This window comes from Sorex fumeus, unplaced genomic scaffold (assembly GCF_029834395.1).
Source record: "Sorex fumeus unplaced genomic scaffold, SorFum_2.1 ptg000047l, whole genome shotgun sequence".
Lineage (NCBI taxonomy): Eukaryota > Metazoa > Chordata > Mammalia > Eulipotyphla > Soricidae > Sorex > Sorex fumeus.
Genome location: NW_026606104.1, coordinates 33,663,318 through 33,676,465, shown reverse-complemented (window position 1 = coordinate 33,676,465; position 13,148 = coordinate 33,663,318).

Genomic DNA, 13,148 nt, shown 5'->3' with positions numbered 1-13,148 from the left:
GGCTCAATGCTGCTCTTGCCTTTCGGTGTCAGGGTTATCTAGGCTACCTGGTTGGTGTTGGAGATCATACCTGCCCTGAAACTCTTTTGTTTTTCATAAAGAACTCAAGTGTTTTCTTGGAGCACTATATCATAAATGTGGAGGAGTTCCAGGCATCGTGGCTAAGAGTATAGAGTTAGCCTTTAAAATATCCCAAACCATGGGGCTGGAGAGATAGTACAGCAGGTAGGTCGCTTGCCTTGCATGCAACTGATTGGGTTCTATCCCTGACACCTCATATAGTTCCCTGAACCCTACCACGAGTGATACCTGAGTGCAGTGCCAGGAGTAAGTCCTGAGCATCACAGGGTGTGCTCCCACCATAATAAATAAAATATTCTAAAGCAGAGGACTGGGTGGATAGCTCAAAGGACTGAAGTGCATGTTTTGCAAGCAAGAGCCCCTGGCACCATGTCTCTTGAGCATGGGTGGTTATAGCACCAAAACAGAGTAACAAATAAGATACAAAGGGAGTATACAACATTCTGAAATGGGCAGTATACATCGGGCTGTATCACTTACTCACTTCTTCAAATAGTTGTTAGCACCTGCGGCAAGCCAAACAGAATTGTTCAAGGGATGAGTGATCTAACTGCGAATAAGACAAAGAACTTATTCACATGGAGCTTATGTTGTGGTGAGCAGTAGCCACTTTCTCTGATAAAAATAACTAAATAGAGGCTGGATATAGTACACCAGGAAGGGTGCTTGCCTTTCACTGACTGACTCAGGTTCTATCCCCAGCTCTCCATACGGCCCATGGGGCCCCACCAGAAGTGACCCCTAAGTGCAGAGCTAGAAGTATGCCCTGAAGAACACCAGGTGTGGCCCAAAATCAAATAAAAAATAAAAAGTAAATGGGGGATAGAGAGAGTATAGTGGGTAAGGCAATTACCTTGCACACAGTCCACTGGGGCTCAATCCTGACCACCCCATAGAGTCTCCTAGCAATGCTAGGAGTGACCCTGAGCAGGGAGCTAGGAATAATCCCTGGGCACCTCTGGGTGTTGCCTCAAAATCAGAAAGAAGGAAAGAGAAAAAGAAAAGCAGGACCATTCAGAATGCCTCTCATATTCTAAAACTTATATGGGCAGGCTACAGAGGGATGTGACAGAGCCTCTGCCTAGCCAGAAAGTCTTAGGATGCAGCTGCAGGCTGCGACCTAGATCTCCTGGACAGCTGGACAACCAGTCCAAGCTAGCATCATCACTCCTGAGAGGCTAATTTAAATCAGTTTTCTCTATTACCCATAGAAGTACCACCTTCCCGATAATTGTTTCAAAAAGACGCTCCCCTCTCAACCCCTAGAACTCCTCTTGCCTCTGGTTGTCTCCAAGTCAGCGCGGAGTTTACTGCCCAGCTCAGTCTCTTAACTTTCATCCCTAACATTTGCCTGTGTTGAACCGGTTGGTGAGAACTTTCTGGTGTTGGGGCCAGAAAAAGAACAAGGCGGGATGGGCGTTTGCCTTGCACGTGGCTAACCCGGGCTAGATCCCTAGAATTCCCTATACACCCTCCCCCGTCTCCCCCGCCGCCCCAAGCAACGAAAGGAATAATTCCTGATCGCAGAGATTTGAGCAACCCCTGAGCACTGCTGGGTGTGGTTCCTCCCTCTCACATTGCCAAAGGAAAAAGGGGGAAAAAAAAACCTTTCTGGTCTTAAAAGAGGCACATCATCCAGCTCTGGTACAGCCAAGCTATCCTCGCCGTTTATTTAGCACCATTTACTACAGCTGCCGCGGAAAGGCCTCGATGGAGAGTTCCATCCCTGGTCTCACCACTCAAGCACAGGGGCTTCAGGAAAGACCCCAGAAGAAACACAGATAAATGCCTCTGAGCCCGCGCGTAACGCACGTATGCACCTGCTCAGAACCTGATGGAAACGCGCCTGCGCAGTCTCAACTTCTTACAGCGGCATCTCCCGATGGGCGGGGACTTACGATCACGTGGCGCGTCCCGGCCAATGCACGGTTTGCATTCTGCGTCCCTGGTTGCTAGGCGACCCCTTCCGTGGCCGTGGCTTCCCTTTAGATTGATCCTGGTAGGTAGCAGTGGTCAGGAGCTTTCTCTTGGATATGCAGTGACTATGTGGGCATTTTCGCAAGTCGACCGCGCTCAAGGCAAGCGCTCTGCCCACTGTGCTCTCTCCGACTTCTAAAATTACCACTTTTAAATAGCATAACTTTTTATTTTTTGGGGCCCCGGGGAAAGCGGGCGCTTAGACCACCAGCAGTACTCAGGTGGCTTTGGTGGCACTCGAGGTTGAACCAACCGTGTCAGCTGCATGACCCACAGATAATCACAATAACAAGAGAACTAGATGTCTGGGATCCCAAGACAGTGACTCACATGTAAAACTTAATGAAAATCATTGCAATGAAAGATCTGAATGTCCCAAGTAGGCTGGAGAAAGGGCCCTACCCCCTGTATTACCTCTCCAGCCTCAGTACTGCGGTTTTCTTAATGTTTCTTGTACTTGGCAGCCATTGAGATTCTTGGGACTGTGGGCTTTTGTTTTCTCATTAAATTTGGGGCTGTTAGTACTTTTTTTTTTTTTAAATTTTTTCCTCTTTGGCTTTGGGGCCATATTCAGCAGTTTGGGGGACTCTGAGGTGGCAGAAATTGAATCCCAGGCCACACACACTCAAGGTAAGCATTCTTTCTACTTAGCCACACCCCTGCTACTTTTATTATTATTATTATTATTATTTTACTTTTTGGGTCACAGCCGGTGATACTCAGGGTTTACTCCTGGCTCTGCACTCAGGAATTACCCTTGGCGGTACTCAGGGGACCAACCATATGGGATGCTGGGAATCGAACCAGGTTTGGCCTCGTGCAAGACAAACACCCTACTCACTGTGCTATCGCTCCAGCCCCCCCCTCTCCTACTTTTAAAAAATTATTTCTGAAGTTAGAATGTTGTATGCCTGAATTCTGTTGTAAGTAGTTTTGTAAATTACTAAGTAAAAATTGAAATTTTTTTAATAAAAAAACAACAAAACACTGTCTTCCCATTTTTCATCGATTTTGCTCGAGCGGGCCCAGTAACGTCTCCATTGTGAGACTTGTTACTGTGTTTGGCATATTGAATACGTCTCGGGTAGCTTGCCAGGCTTTGCTGTGGGGGCGAGATACTCTTGGTAGCTTGCTGGGCTCTCTGAGGGGGCGAAGTTTTGGGGGGTAGGAGGCAATATTTAATCTACCATTAATTTTATCCAGTATGACTTTATTACTAGGGACCCTCTCCCCCCGAAGTAGTGGAAAGGGGCATCACTTCCGGCAGTGCTCAGAGAACCATGCAAGGCAAGCTTCCTGCCCACTGCACTATCTCTCTGGTCCTGTTTTATTTATTTTTTATTTGGTTGATTGTACCAAGAATCTAACCCAGGGTTACTCAAATGAGAGGCGTGTGCTATACATATGTGATACATCCCTGCTCTGTCTCAGTTTTTTGTTATTTGTTTGGTTTTGGATGATATCCAGTTAGGGCTTACTCCTGACTCTGTACTTAGGGGTCACTCCTGGCAGTCTCTGGGGACTGATATAGGGTACTAGGGATGGACCAGCCATGTACAAGTCAGATGCCTTACCTGCTGTACTATTGCTCTGGCACCTGGTCTCAGGTTTTCTATTTTGATTTCTGCAAATGTAAGTCTAAGTATTCTACTCATGGGAAACATTTACTATCAAAACTATTGGATTTAAAACCTTAAAACTTTAAGGTTAAGTTTTTGAACTCACATCCAATTTATTTCAGGAGAAGACAGCTACTGTTTTGTCTTTATATCCTACAGACTTAACTGGTAGCCTCATACTTGGCTGCCACTCTGAAACTGGAGTCGATGAATAAACTATTTTGAGCAAACAGCTGTTGATCAGTGTATGGTATTTTCTTCCGACATTTGTTGATGGGTTTTTGCAGTTTTCTTGCTTACCAACAGTAAATGAAGCTAGGCAAAATAGGAATTTCCATGGCTTGTTATTTGTCATTGTAACTATCAAAAAAAAATGCACCTTCAGTAAGGCATGAGGACATTTTTGGAGGGTGGTGAGTACATTAAGACTTTGGATGCAGTAATGGTTGCACAAGTTTGCAACACAAAAAAATCCTTTAGTGATACACCTAAAACATGTGAATTTTGTGAGCTGGAGTGATAGTATTTGTATAGGAAGCTTGCCTTGCATGCTGCTGACCCAAATTCAATCCCTTCCACACCATACAGTTCCATAAGTCCTGCCAGAAATAATCCCTGAGTGCAGAGCCAGGAGTAAGTCCTGCAGACTGTGAGTGCAGCCTGAAAAACAAACAAAAAATAGGGGAATTTTGTAACATAAATTATACTTAAGTATAGGTTCTTTTAAAAGCTTATATTAAAGATTTATAAGATTTTAAGGAGAAAATAAATAGTTTAACATTTTACTTAGGATAAACCAAATATTTTTAAAGTTCTTACAATTTTTAATTTTTTTTGTAATTAAAAAATTAAAGATTTGAGGCTGGAGAGATAGCACAGCGGGTAGGGTGTTTGCCTTGCATGCGGCCGACCTGGGTTCGATTCCCAGCATCCCATATGGTCCCCTGAGCATCGCCAAGAGTAACTCCTGAGTGCAGAGCCAGGAGTAACCCCTGTGCATCGCCGGGTGTGACCCCCAAAAGAAATAAAAAGCAGAAGAAATATGAAAGATTTTTAAAAATTACATCAAGCAAAAGAGAAAATCCAGCCAAGATTGCACCAAGAGAACAGTCTATTTGACTGTTTTACAGTGAAATGGTCAGGACTTTAAATAAGAAATCAAAAAGCCTGGCTTCTCGTTTTCATTCTGTTCTTTTGTCTCTGAGCTCAGCCAAACTATTTGGCTGCTGGCCATTGTTCCAAAAACCAGGTTTATTTGAGGAAATGGGTATTTAGAATCTTGATCTTAAACTTCATTTTTTTTTGTTCTGTGTTGTTTTTGGTGTTTTTTTTGGAAGATCACACCCAGCGATGCACAGGGGTTACTCCTGGCTCTGCGCTCAGAAATTACCCCTGGCAGTGCTTAGGGGACCATATGAGATGCTGGGAATAGAACCTGGGTCGGCCGCGTGCAAGGCAAACGTCCTACCTGCTGTGCTATTGCTCCAGCCCCTTAAACTTCATTTTGATGAACACTAGGGGTGCAAATGATGTCCAGAACAGGGGACTCTGTTTTCTTATTTATTTATTCTATCAATTAATTATGGTGTGGTAAGTATGGAAAATGGGTAGGGATTACCATATTATGGAATCCATAATTCCATAATTACCACACGATATTTGATGGGGTTCAGACAGTAGGCAGCAAATCATAGATGGAAATATATATATCTCTCTCGGAGAGCCCAGCAAGCTACCGAGAGTATCCCGCCTTCATGGCAGAGCCTGGCAAGCTACCCATGGCGTATTCGACATGCCAAAAATAGTAACAATAACGGTCTCATTCCCCTGATCCTGAAAGAGCCTCCAATACCGTTGGGAAAGACGAGTAAGGAGAGGCTGCTGAAATCTCAGGGCTGGGACGAATGGAGACGTTACTGGCGCCTGCTCGAGTAAATCGATGAACAATGGGATGACAGTGATACAGTGATTAATTAATAAATTAATTTATGGGGGTCCTGGCAGTCCTCAGGGGTTACTCCTGGCTCTGCACTCAGGAATTACTTCTGCAGGTGCTTGGGAGACTTAATGGGATGCCAGAGATGGAATTCAGGTCAGCCACACGCAAGGCAAGCTTCTTACTGGTTATTACTGATCCAGCTCAAGGGACTTTGTCTTGATAACTATCTTTTAACAACTCCACCCAAATCTTCATCAGGAGTTGCCAGAGAGGTAGTACAAGGATTAAGCCTTTTGTCCTGAACCCAGCCATACCTAGTTTGATCCCAGCTCAGCATATGGTCCTCTAATATCTACCAGGAGTGATCCCTGAACCCCACCCTCCTCTCCCACGGACCTGCCCTCCCAAAAATAAGATTACAAAACCCCAAATCTTTGACAAGAAAGACTATTTCTAATTTTGGATCCTGGGGAGTAAATTGCCTTGAAATATACACTTCAGTTTTCTTAACAAATATAAATAATGTCTTGCTTTTATAAATAAGTAGAACTGGGAGGACAAATGAGATAAAGTATAACAAGTTGAATTCAGAAGGGAAATAATAAACACAATAAATTCTGTATCACTCCTCTGACAGTATTATACTGCAGGCAACATTGTATCACACATACTTTATTTGCTGGTATCTCTGCACTTCCAGCACTGATTTTAAAAAAATTATTTTATTTTTATAAAGTTGTTCACGATGATTTATTTCATTCACTATTTCAACAACAAGAACCCGGCAGGCTACCAAGAGTATCCTGCCTGCATGGCAGAGTCTGGCAAGCTCCCCATGGCGTATTCGATATGCCAAAACCCAGTAACAATGATGGGTTTCATTCCCCTGACCCTGAAAGAGCCTCCAATGTGGCACTTGCTAAAATCTCAGGGCTAGGACAAATGGGGACGTTACTGGTGCCTGCTTGAGCAAATCTATGAACAACAGGATCATAGTGATATAGTGATTCCAACAACAATCACCACCATTCACCTTCCTACCACCATTATTTCCAATTTTCCTGACCAGTACCCAAGCCTACCCCAGTAGCAGTCCCTAAGTGATTCATTTTGTGTTACTGGTTATGATTGATTTGCTAAAAATGATCAAAAAATTTCTTGAAGTGTGTGAAGATTGTTGTATCTCACCCTGGAGTCATTAAGTCCTCGTATAAGGAGATTACTAGCAAGTTGTTACAGTTTAAGCCTTGTGCTGCTCCTGGTACATCAGGGGTTTAGAGTATTAGATGTTGCACACTTCAGGGTTTCTAAAAATTTTGAACGGGGTGATATAGCTGGAGTTAACTTTATAACTGGATAATGACTTTGGGGTCTGGAAGCATCTCTACAACTTGTTGATCTCTTTCGAGATTTATTCATGAGTCTCAGATCATGGCCAGTAAATGAGCTTATATGGTGCCAGAGGTAGTTCATGGGTGTGACTTCCAGGATCCCAGAACAGCGGGATGGGGGGATGTCATCAATCCTTGACTCTGTAAGAGGCTGGAGATTTCGGTCACAAAACCCGCATACAAATGTATTTCAACTGATTCATTTCTGGATGAGGCACATCCAAGCCTGTGGATGCCAGCCATGAGCATGGTGGTGACTTGGTTCTGGAGGTTTTCAGCTTCGGAGCTATTTAGGCAGGTGGGGGGCTCTCTTGCCCCCCTCCAAGGTGTCCTGGACATGAGACTCAGCCTGATGCGGAGTCTGGAGGCGTCTCTGCAGTTTGTCTAGCACTGATTCTAATCCTTCAAACACAGGTAATGATGTGCTTCTGATTTGATTGCTTAGCACGAATTGGCTCACAGATGGCTTTGTCTAAGCAGCATTTTCCCATGTGTCACTTTAGATTCTCAGTTTAAATCTACAGTCCCTTTAGTCATCAATTATTGACTATTTAGTCTAACTAATAATTTGAGTCAGATCTATTTGCCCAGACTATGGCATTTATAACTAATGAGCAACCATTGCATTTGCCTAATGCCTTTCTCTCCAAGGGCCAGGCTGCTGAAATGGCAGTTTTGTGTCATAGTCAGGAAGATAGAGTTTTGCTCCTAAGTGCCCCATTTTACTGATGCAGAATGAGACTCTCAGATGCCACTGACCTCGTAGGCAAAGCAGAATGCCATCTAAGAAAATGTATGCGAGACTGCCTAGAGCTCAAAAATTTTTTAATATATTCTTTAAGAAAAAATTTAATGGCACAAAGATCATATTAATATAGCCGGAGAGTGGGCAGGCAGCAGGTAGGGCTTGTCTTGCACTACCAGGATTAGTGCCCCAGCACTCCATAGGGTCCCCCCAAGCCCAGCCATAAGTGATCCCTGTGTGCAGAGCCATGGGTAAGTACAGAGCACTGCTGGGTTGACTCAAAAACAAACAAAAAACCCAAACAAACAACAAAAACTGAATTTGATCTGTGGTACTGCCAAAAAAAAGAAGAGAAAAGAAAAGAAAAAAGAAAGAAAAAAAAGAAAAGAAAATCTTATTGGAAATGACACCATGGGCACATGTATATTCTTGAGGCAATGGTGGGTATGTGATTTTATAGTTACAGAAAGATGGAGATTTTGACACGCTTTTACAAAAAGTATTCCTTTCTTTAAGGCCAGGGACAAGGGTGAAGACTGGATAACAAAAGGAGAGGAGTGTCACAGAGTCCCCTGCTGGACGTCTTGAGGAGACTGGAGTTGCTGCACAGTCATTTCTTCATTAGTTTTGTTTGTTTGTTTTTGGGCCACACCCAGTGTTGTTGACTCCTAGCTCTGTGCTCAGGGATCACTCCTGGTGGGCTTAGGAGACTCTATGCTGCGGATGGGCTCCGGATCAGATGTGTGCCAGGCAAGCACCTGCCCCGCTGTACTATTGCTCCTGCACAGTCATTTCTGAGTCTCCACAAGCACAGACAAGTTCGAAGTGTTGACACCTGCAGAATCCTTGCCTCATTCATCAAGTCAAAGGGAATCCATGCAGATCGCTGGACGAAGTGTGGAACTGTCAGGACAGGTTTTGGTTGAAAAAATAATCACTCCAAGGTCTGGAAGTGTCTCAGTGATCAAATGTGTGCCTTTCGTCCCTGAGAACTGGGATTGAACCCCAGCACCGAAGAAAAAAGATAACTCGGGCCAGAGTCATAGTACAGCGGGAGGGCGTTTGCCTTGCACGCGGCTGACCCGGGTTCAATCCCCGGCATCCCATATGGTCCCCCAAGCACCACCAGGAGTAATTCCTGAGTGTAGAGCCAGGACTAACCCCTGAGCATCGCTGGGTGTGACCCAAAAAGAAAGAAAAACTCTAGGGTCAGAAGTTAAGGCACTTGCCTTGCATATGACTGTGACTGCAATAATAGTTCAAATTTTAGCATCACATGTTGGTCCCTTGGGCACTGTTCGCTGTGGCCCCTGAGCACTGTGAGGTGTGGTGCCCAATTAAAAAACTAAAAACCTCTCTGGAATTATTACTTTCCAGTTTCCACGTCTTTTTATTCACTTGCTTACCAAACATTCATTTATTCATTCATTTATTTTTTGAGTGACATCTAATGGTGCTTGGGGGCTGTTTCTAGTTCTGTGCTCAGGGACTCATTCCCAGCAGTGCCTAGGGCACCATGCGATATGGGTGGGGGGGGGGTGAGATTGAGGTATTGAATTGAGGTCAGGTTTCTTCTATGAATGCAACTTTCCAGAGTCAGTTTTTATACTTGAAATGGTTACAGACTTGACAGGTTTTTGTTCCTTTTGTGATGCTAGGGACTGAACACAAGGTCTCACACACATGTACAACTGAGCTACACTTCTAGCCCCCAAATGCATTATAAAGTAGGACTTTTCTTTTTTTTTTTTTCTTTATAAATTTTTTTAGGTTTTTGGGTTACACCCAGTGATGCTCAGGGATTATTCCTGGCTCCATGCTCAGGAATCACTCCAGGGCTACACCTAGTGATGGGCTGGAGGCTATCTGGAGCTAGGAATGGAATTAGGATCTTGTGCATAAAAGGCAGCACCCTTGAACATTTTGGCTATCTCCTGGCCCTACAAAATTTTTTTTTGTTTTGGGACCACATCCGGGGGTGCCCAGGGTTACTCCTGACACTGTGCTCAGAGATTATTCCTGGTGGTGCTCAGGGGACTATATGGGATGCTGGGGATTGAACCCGAGTCAGCTGCATGCAAGGCAAGTGTCCTACTTGCTGTACCATTGCATCAGCCCTGAAAGAAAAATTTTTATGGTGAAAAAAATTATATTTAGATTTAACCAACTGGACTGTTTAGATGAACCCAGTTTTGTTGGCAACATCCAAGGTATCATAGTCAGGAGCAAGCCCAACATATGCCTTCTTCTCTCTGTCAGGTTTAATCAGTGTGTTGACCATGACCTAAAAAAAACTTTGTTATTAAACATTTTACAGACCAGGGCTTGGAGCGATAGCACAGCAGGGAGGGCGTTTGCCTTACATGCGGCCGACCCAGGTTTGATTCCCAGCATCCCATGTGGCCCCCTTAGCACCACCAGGAGTAATTCCTGAGTGCAGAGCAGGAGGAACCCCTGTGCATTTCTGGGTGTGACCCAAAAAGAAAAAAAATTACAGACCAGGGGGAGATGAGGTGGGGGTGGGGGGAGGGATGCTGGGACCATTGGTGGTGGAAAGTGGGCACTGATGGAGGGATGGGTACTTGATCATTGTATGACTGAAACACAAGCACGAAAGTTTGTAAGTCTGTGACTGTATCTCATGGCGATTCACTAATAAAAAATTAAAAAAAAATTTTACAGACCAGGCCGAGCCTCACACACGAGTGGATTTGCAGAAAACCCAGGTATGTGAAACTTGTGATTGAAAACTCCGGGTTCAATGGAACCAGGAATGGGTGACCTTCGTCCATGTCCCCCCACATTTCTGGCAACTTGGTAGTCACACCCACAAGCCACCTCTGGCTGGTGCCAGATAATCTCATCAATGTCCCTGATCCAGAGACTCATTGTCCTTCTCTCTCGGAAGAAAGCATAAGACAACACATACCATAGTCAAACAACAGACCCTGCACCAGTCTGTTTCATTCGGGGTGCCCTGGAGTGGGGCGGGTGAAGCCCCTCCCCGCCCCAAGGGACCCAGCCTGGCAGCTCAAATCCTTAGATTTCATTAGATGGATTTAATTTAACAACATATTAGTAGTGTTTTATAGAAGGGCTTAATGGCCCCTGGGTGAAATACAATAATCTTCACACACTCTCCCCTAAGGAAAGTTTTTTGTAGCATTTTCAGTGGTTTATTCATAACAAACAATACAAAACATTATTTCAGTTCAGTTTTGAGGCAGGGATTGGGGTTCAGAATGGAAATATCCAAAATATGGTGGTGAGGAGGTGTAGTGGTGGTGGGATTGGTGTTCAAATATTAAGTGTAATCAAATATTGTGAATAATTTTATAAAAATAAAATTAAATTTAAAAAATTGTACAGGCCAGGGGTTGGGCAGTTAGCTCAAAGGGTTGAAGTGCATGCCTGGCATGCCCCTGGCCCGAAGTTTAACTCCTGCATTGCATCACCTCCCTAGTACCACTGTGAATCACCACTCAGTGATTCTCAGCACTGCCAAGGAGGTACTCCCTCCCCCAAAGAACTTACAACTTGGGGATATGGCTTAGTACTAGAGTGTTTGCTTACATGGATGAGGCTCTGGACTTGATTCCTATAGTTGCAAAGAAAAATATTTTTACCAGACCTAGAGGATGGCTCAGTGACAGAAACACCTGCCTTGCAAATGTGAGACCCTGAGTTACATCTCTATAGGGCTGCCTGCATGCGCTGTGGCTATCTCTGCTTCTCTCTGAGATACCCAGCACCCCAAACAGAGTGTGTGACTTCTGGAGTAGGGCAGCTAATGTGGGTCATATCACAAGTCTGACCCGTAGCAAGCATGCATCAGAAAAGAATGTGAGCACTGCAGCTAGGAATCTGGTCTTCCGTGAGCACCGTGAGCACCACATCTACCCCTGACAAGTATTACAGCATCTTGTGTGCCAGCACACTAAAGGATGCATGACTCTAAGGGAGCACTGTGACTATGGGTGCGAATGCCACAACCAGGCTTGTGTGTGATCTCCCAGTCATCCTAGCAAAGGGGGAAAAAAATGAACTAGACTTAAAATATGTTAAGAAATATCTTATTTTACTATCCATAACAATTGTGCAACCCAGGGATGTAGCTGTGGTAGAGCATTTGCCTTGCATGTCTAAAGCCCCGGGTTTGATCCCTGGCACCACATATGTAAATAATAAATAACAGTTGTATAACCAAAATGTTCTGTAATAACATTGTTATTCGGGGCGGGGACACACCCAGAGATGCTCAGGGGTTACTTCTGTACTTCTTGCTCTGCACTGAGGAATCCTGATGGTACTCAGGGGACCATACGGGATATTGGGGATTGAACTTTGATTGGTGCAAGGCCATCGTACTATTTCTCTGGCCCTAACACTGGTATATTTTTAATCCAATCCTACTCTTTCATGCCAGCATTTCAAAATAATGAGGGAGTTCTGACGTGAAGCACATTCTTTTATGATTGCTGTCCTCCTAGCATAACCTGGTATTTCCTGTTAATAAGTATCTGGTTCATGTCTGTGCTATGTCATCTTAGAGGTTAAATGTGTGTGCATGTGTGTGTTTGTGTGTGTGTGTGTGGGGGGGCATTATACCCAGGCCTCACACAGTAAAGGCATAAGCTCTACCACTGAGTCATATACCTGGTGCTAATTTTTTTTTCTTTTCTTTTTGGGTCACACCCGGTATTGCACTGGGGTTACTCCTGGCTCATGAACTCAGGAATTACTTCTGGCGGTGCTCAGGGGGACCATATGGGATGCTGGGAATCGAACCCGGGTCGGCCACGTGTGAGGCAAACACCCTACCTGCTGTACTATGGCTCCAGCCCCTGGTGCTAAATATGTTAAATAGGAAACACATTCATCATGGGCTGAGACCACATCTGCTGCTGCTCAGGGGCTTTTTCTGGCTATGTGCTCAAGAGTGTCCCCTGGTGGTGTTCATACATGGTGCTGGGACTAGAACTGGGATCAGCCAGGTGTAACACAAATGCTTTTCCCTCTGTACTATCTCTTCAGCGCTGCTTGCCTTTCTTGTATGAGGCCTGGGGGTTGCTTTCCAGCATTACATAAATAACTAAATGAAACAAAGTAGGTTCTGTGAGTTCACAAAATAATGTGTGGGTGTCTGGCATGGAGGAGAGCCGCCTCCCATCCTCCCCAGACCTCCCCAGCAGAGAGACAGAGAGATGGGGACCACAGCCTGATGGTGAAAATGGCACATTTAATGCAGAGCTGATAGCATACTTACAGAACATCCGAAGGGGTGAGAGGTGTAGAACTGCATGTCTATGTGATTTACAGTGGTAAAACATTCCAGCAGAGGCAATTCTCTGGGGGAGATAAAATCAATGAGACGCTCTGTCTCCAAGGGATATCCA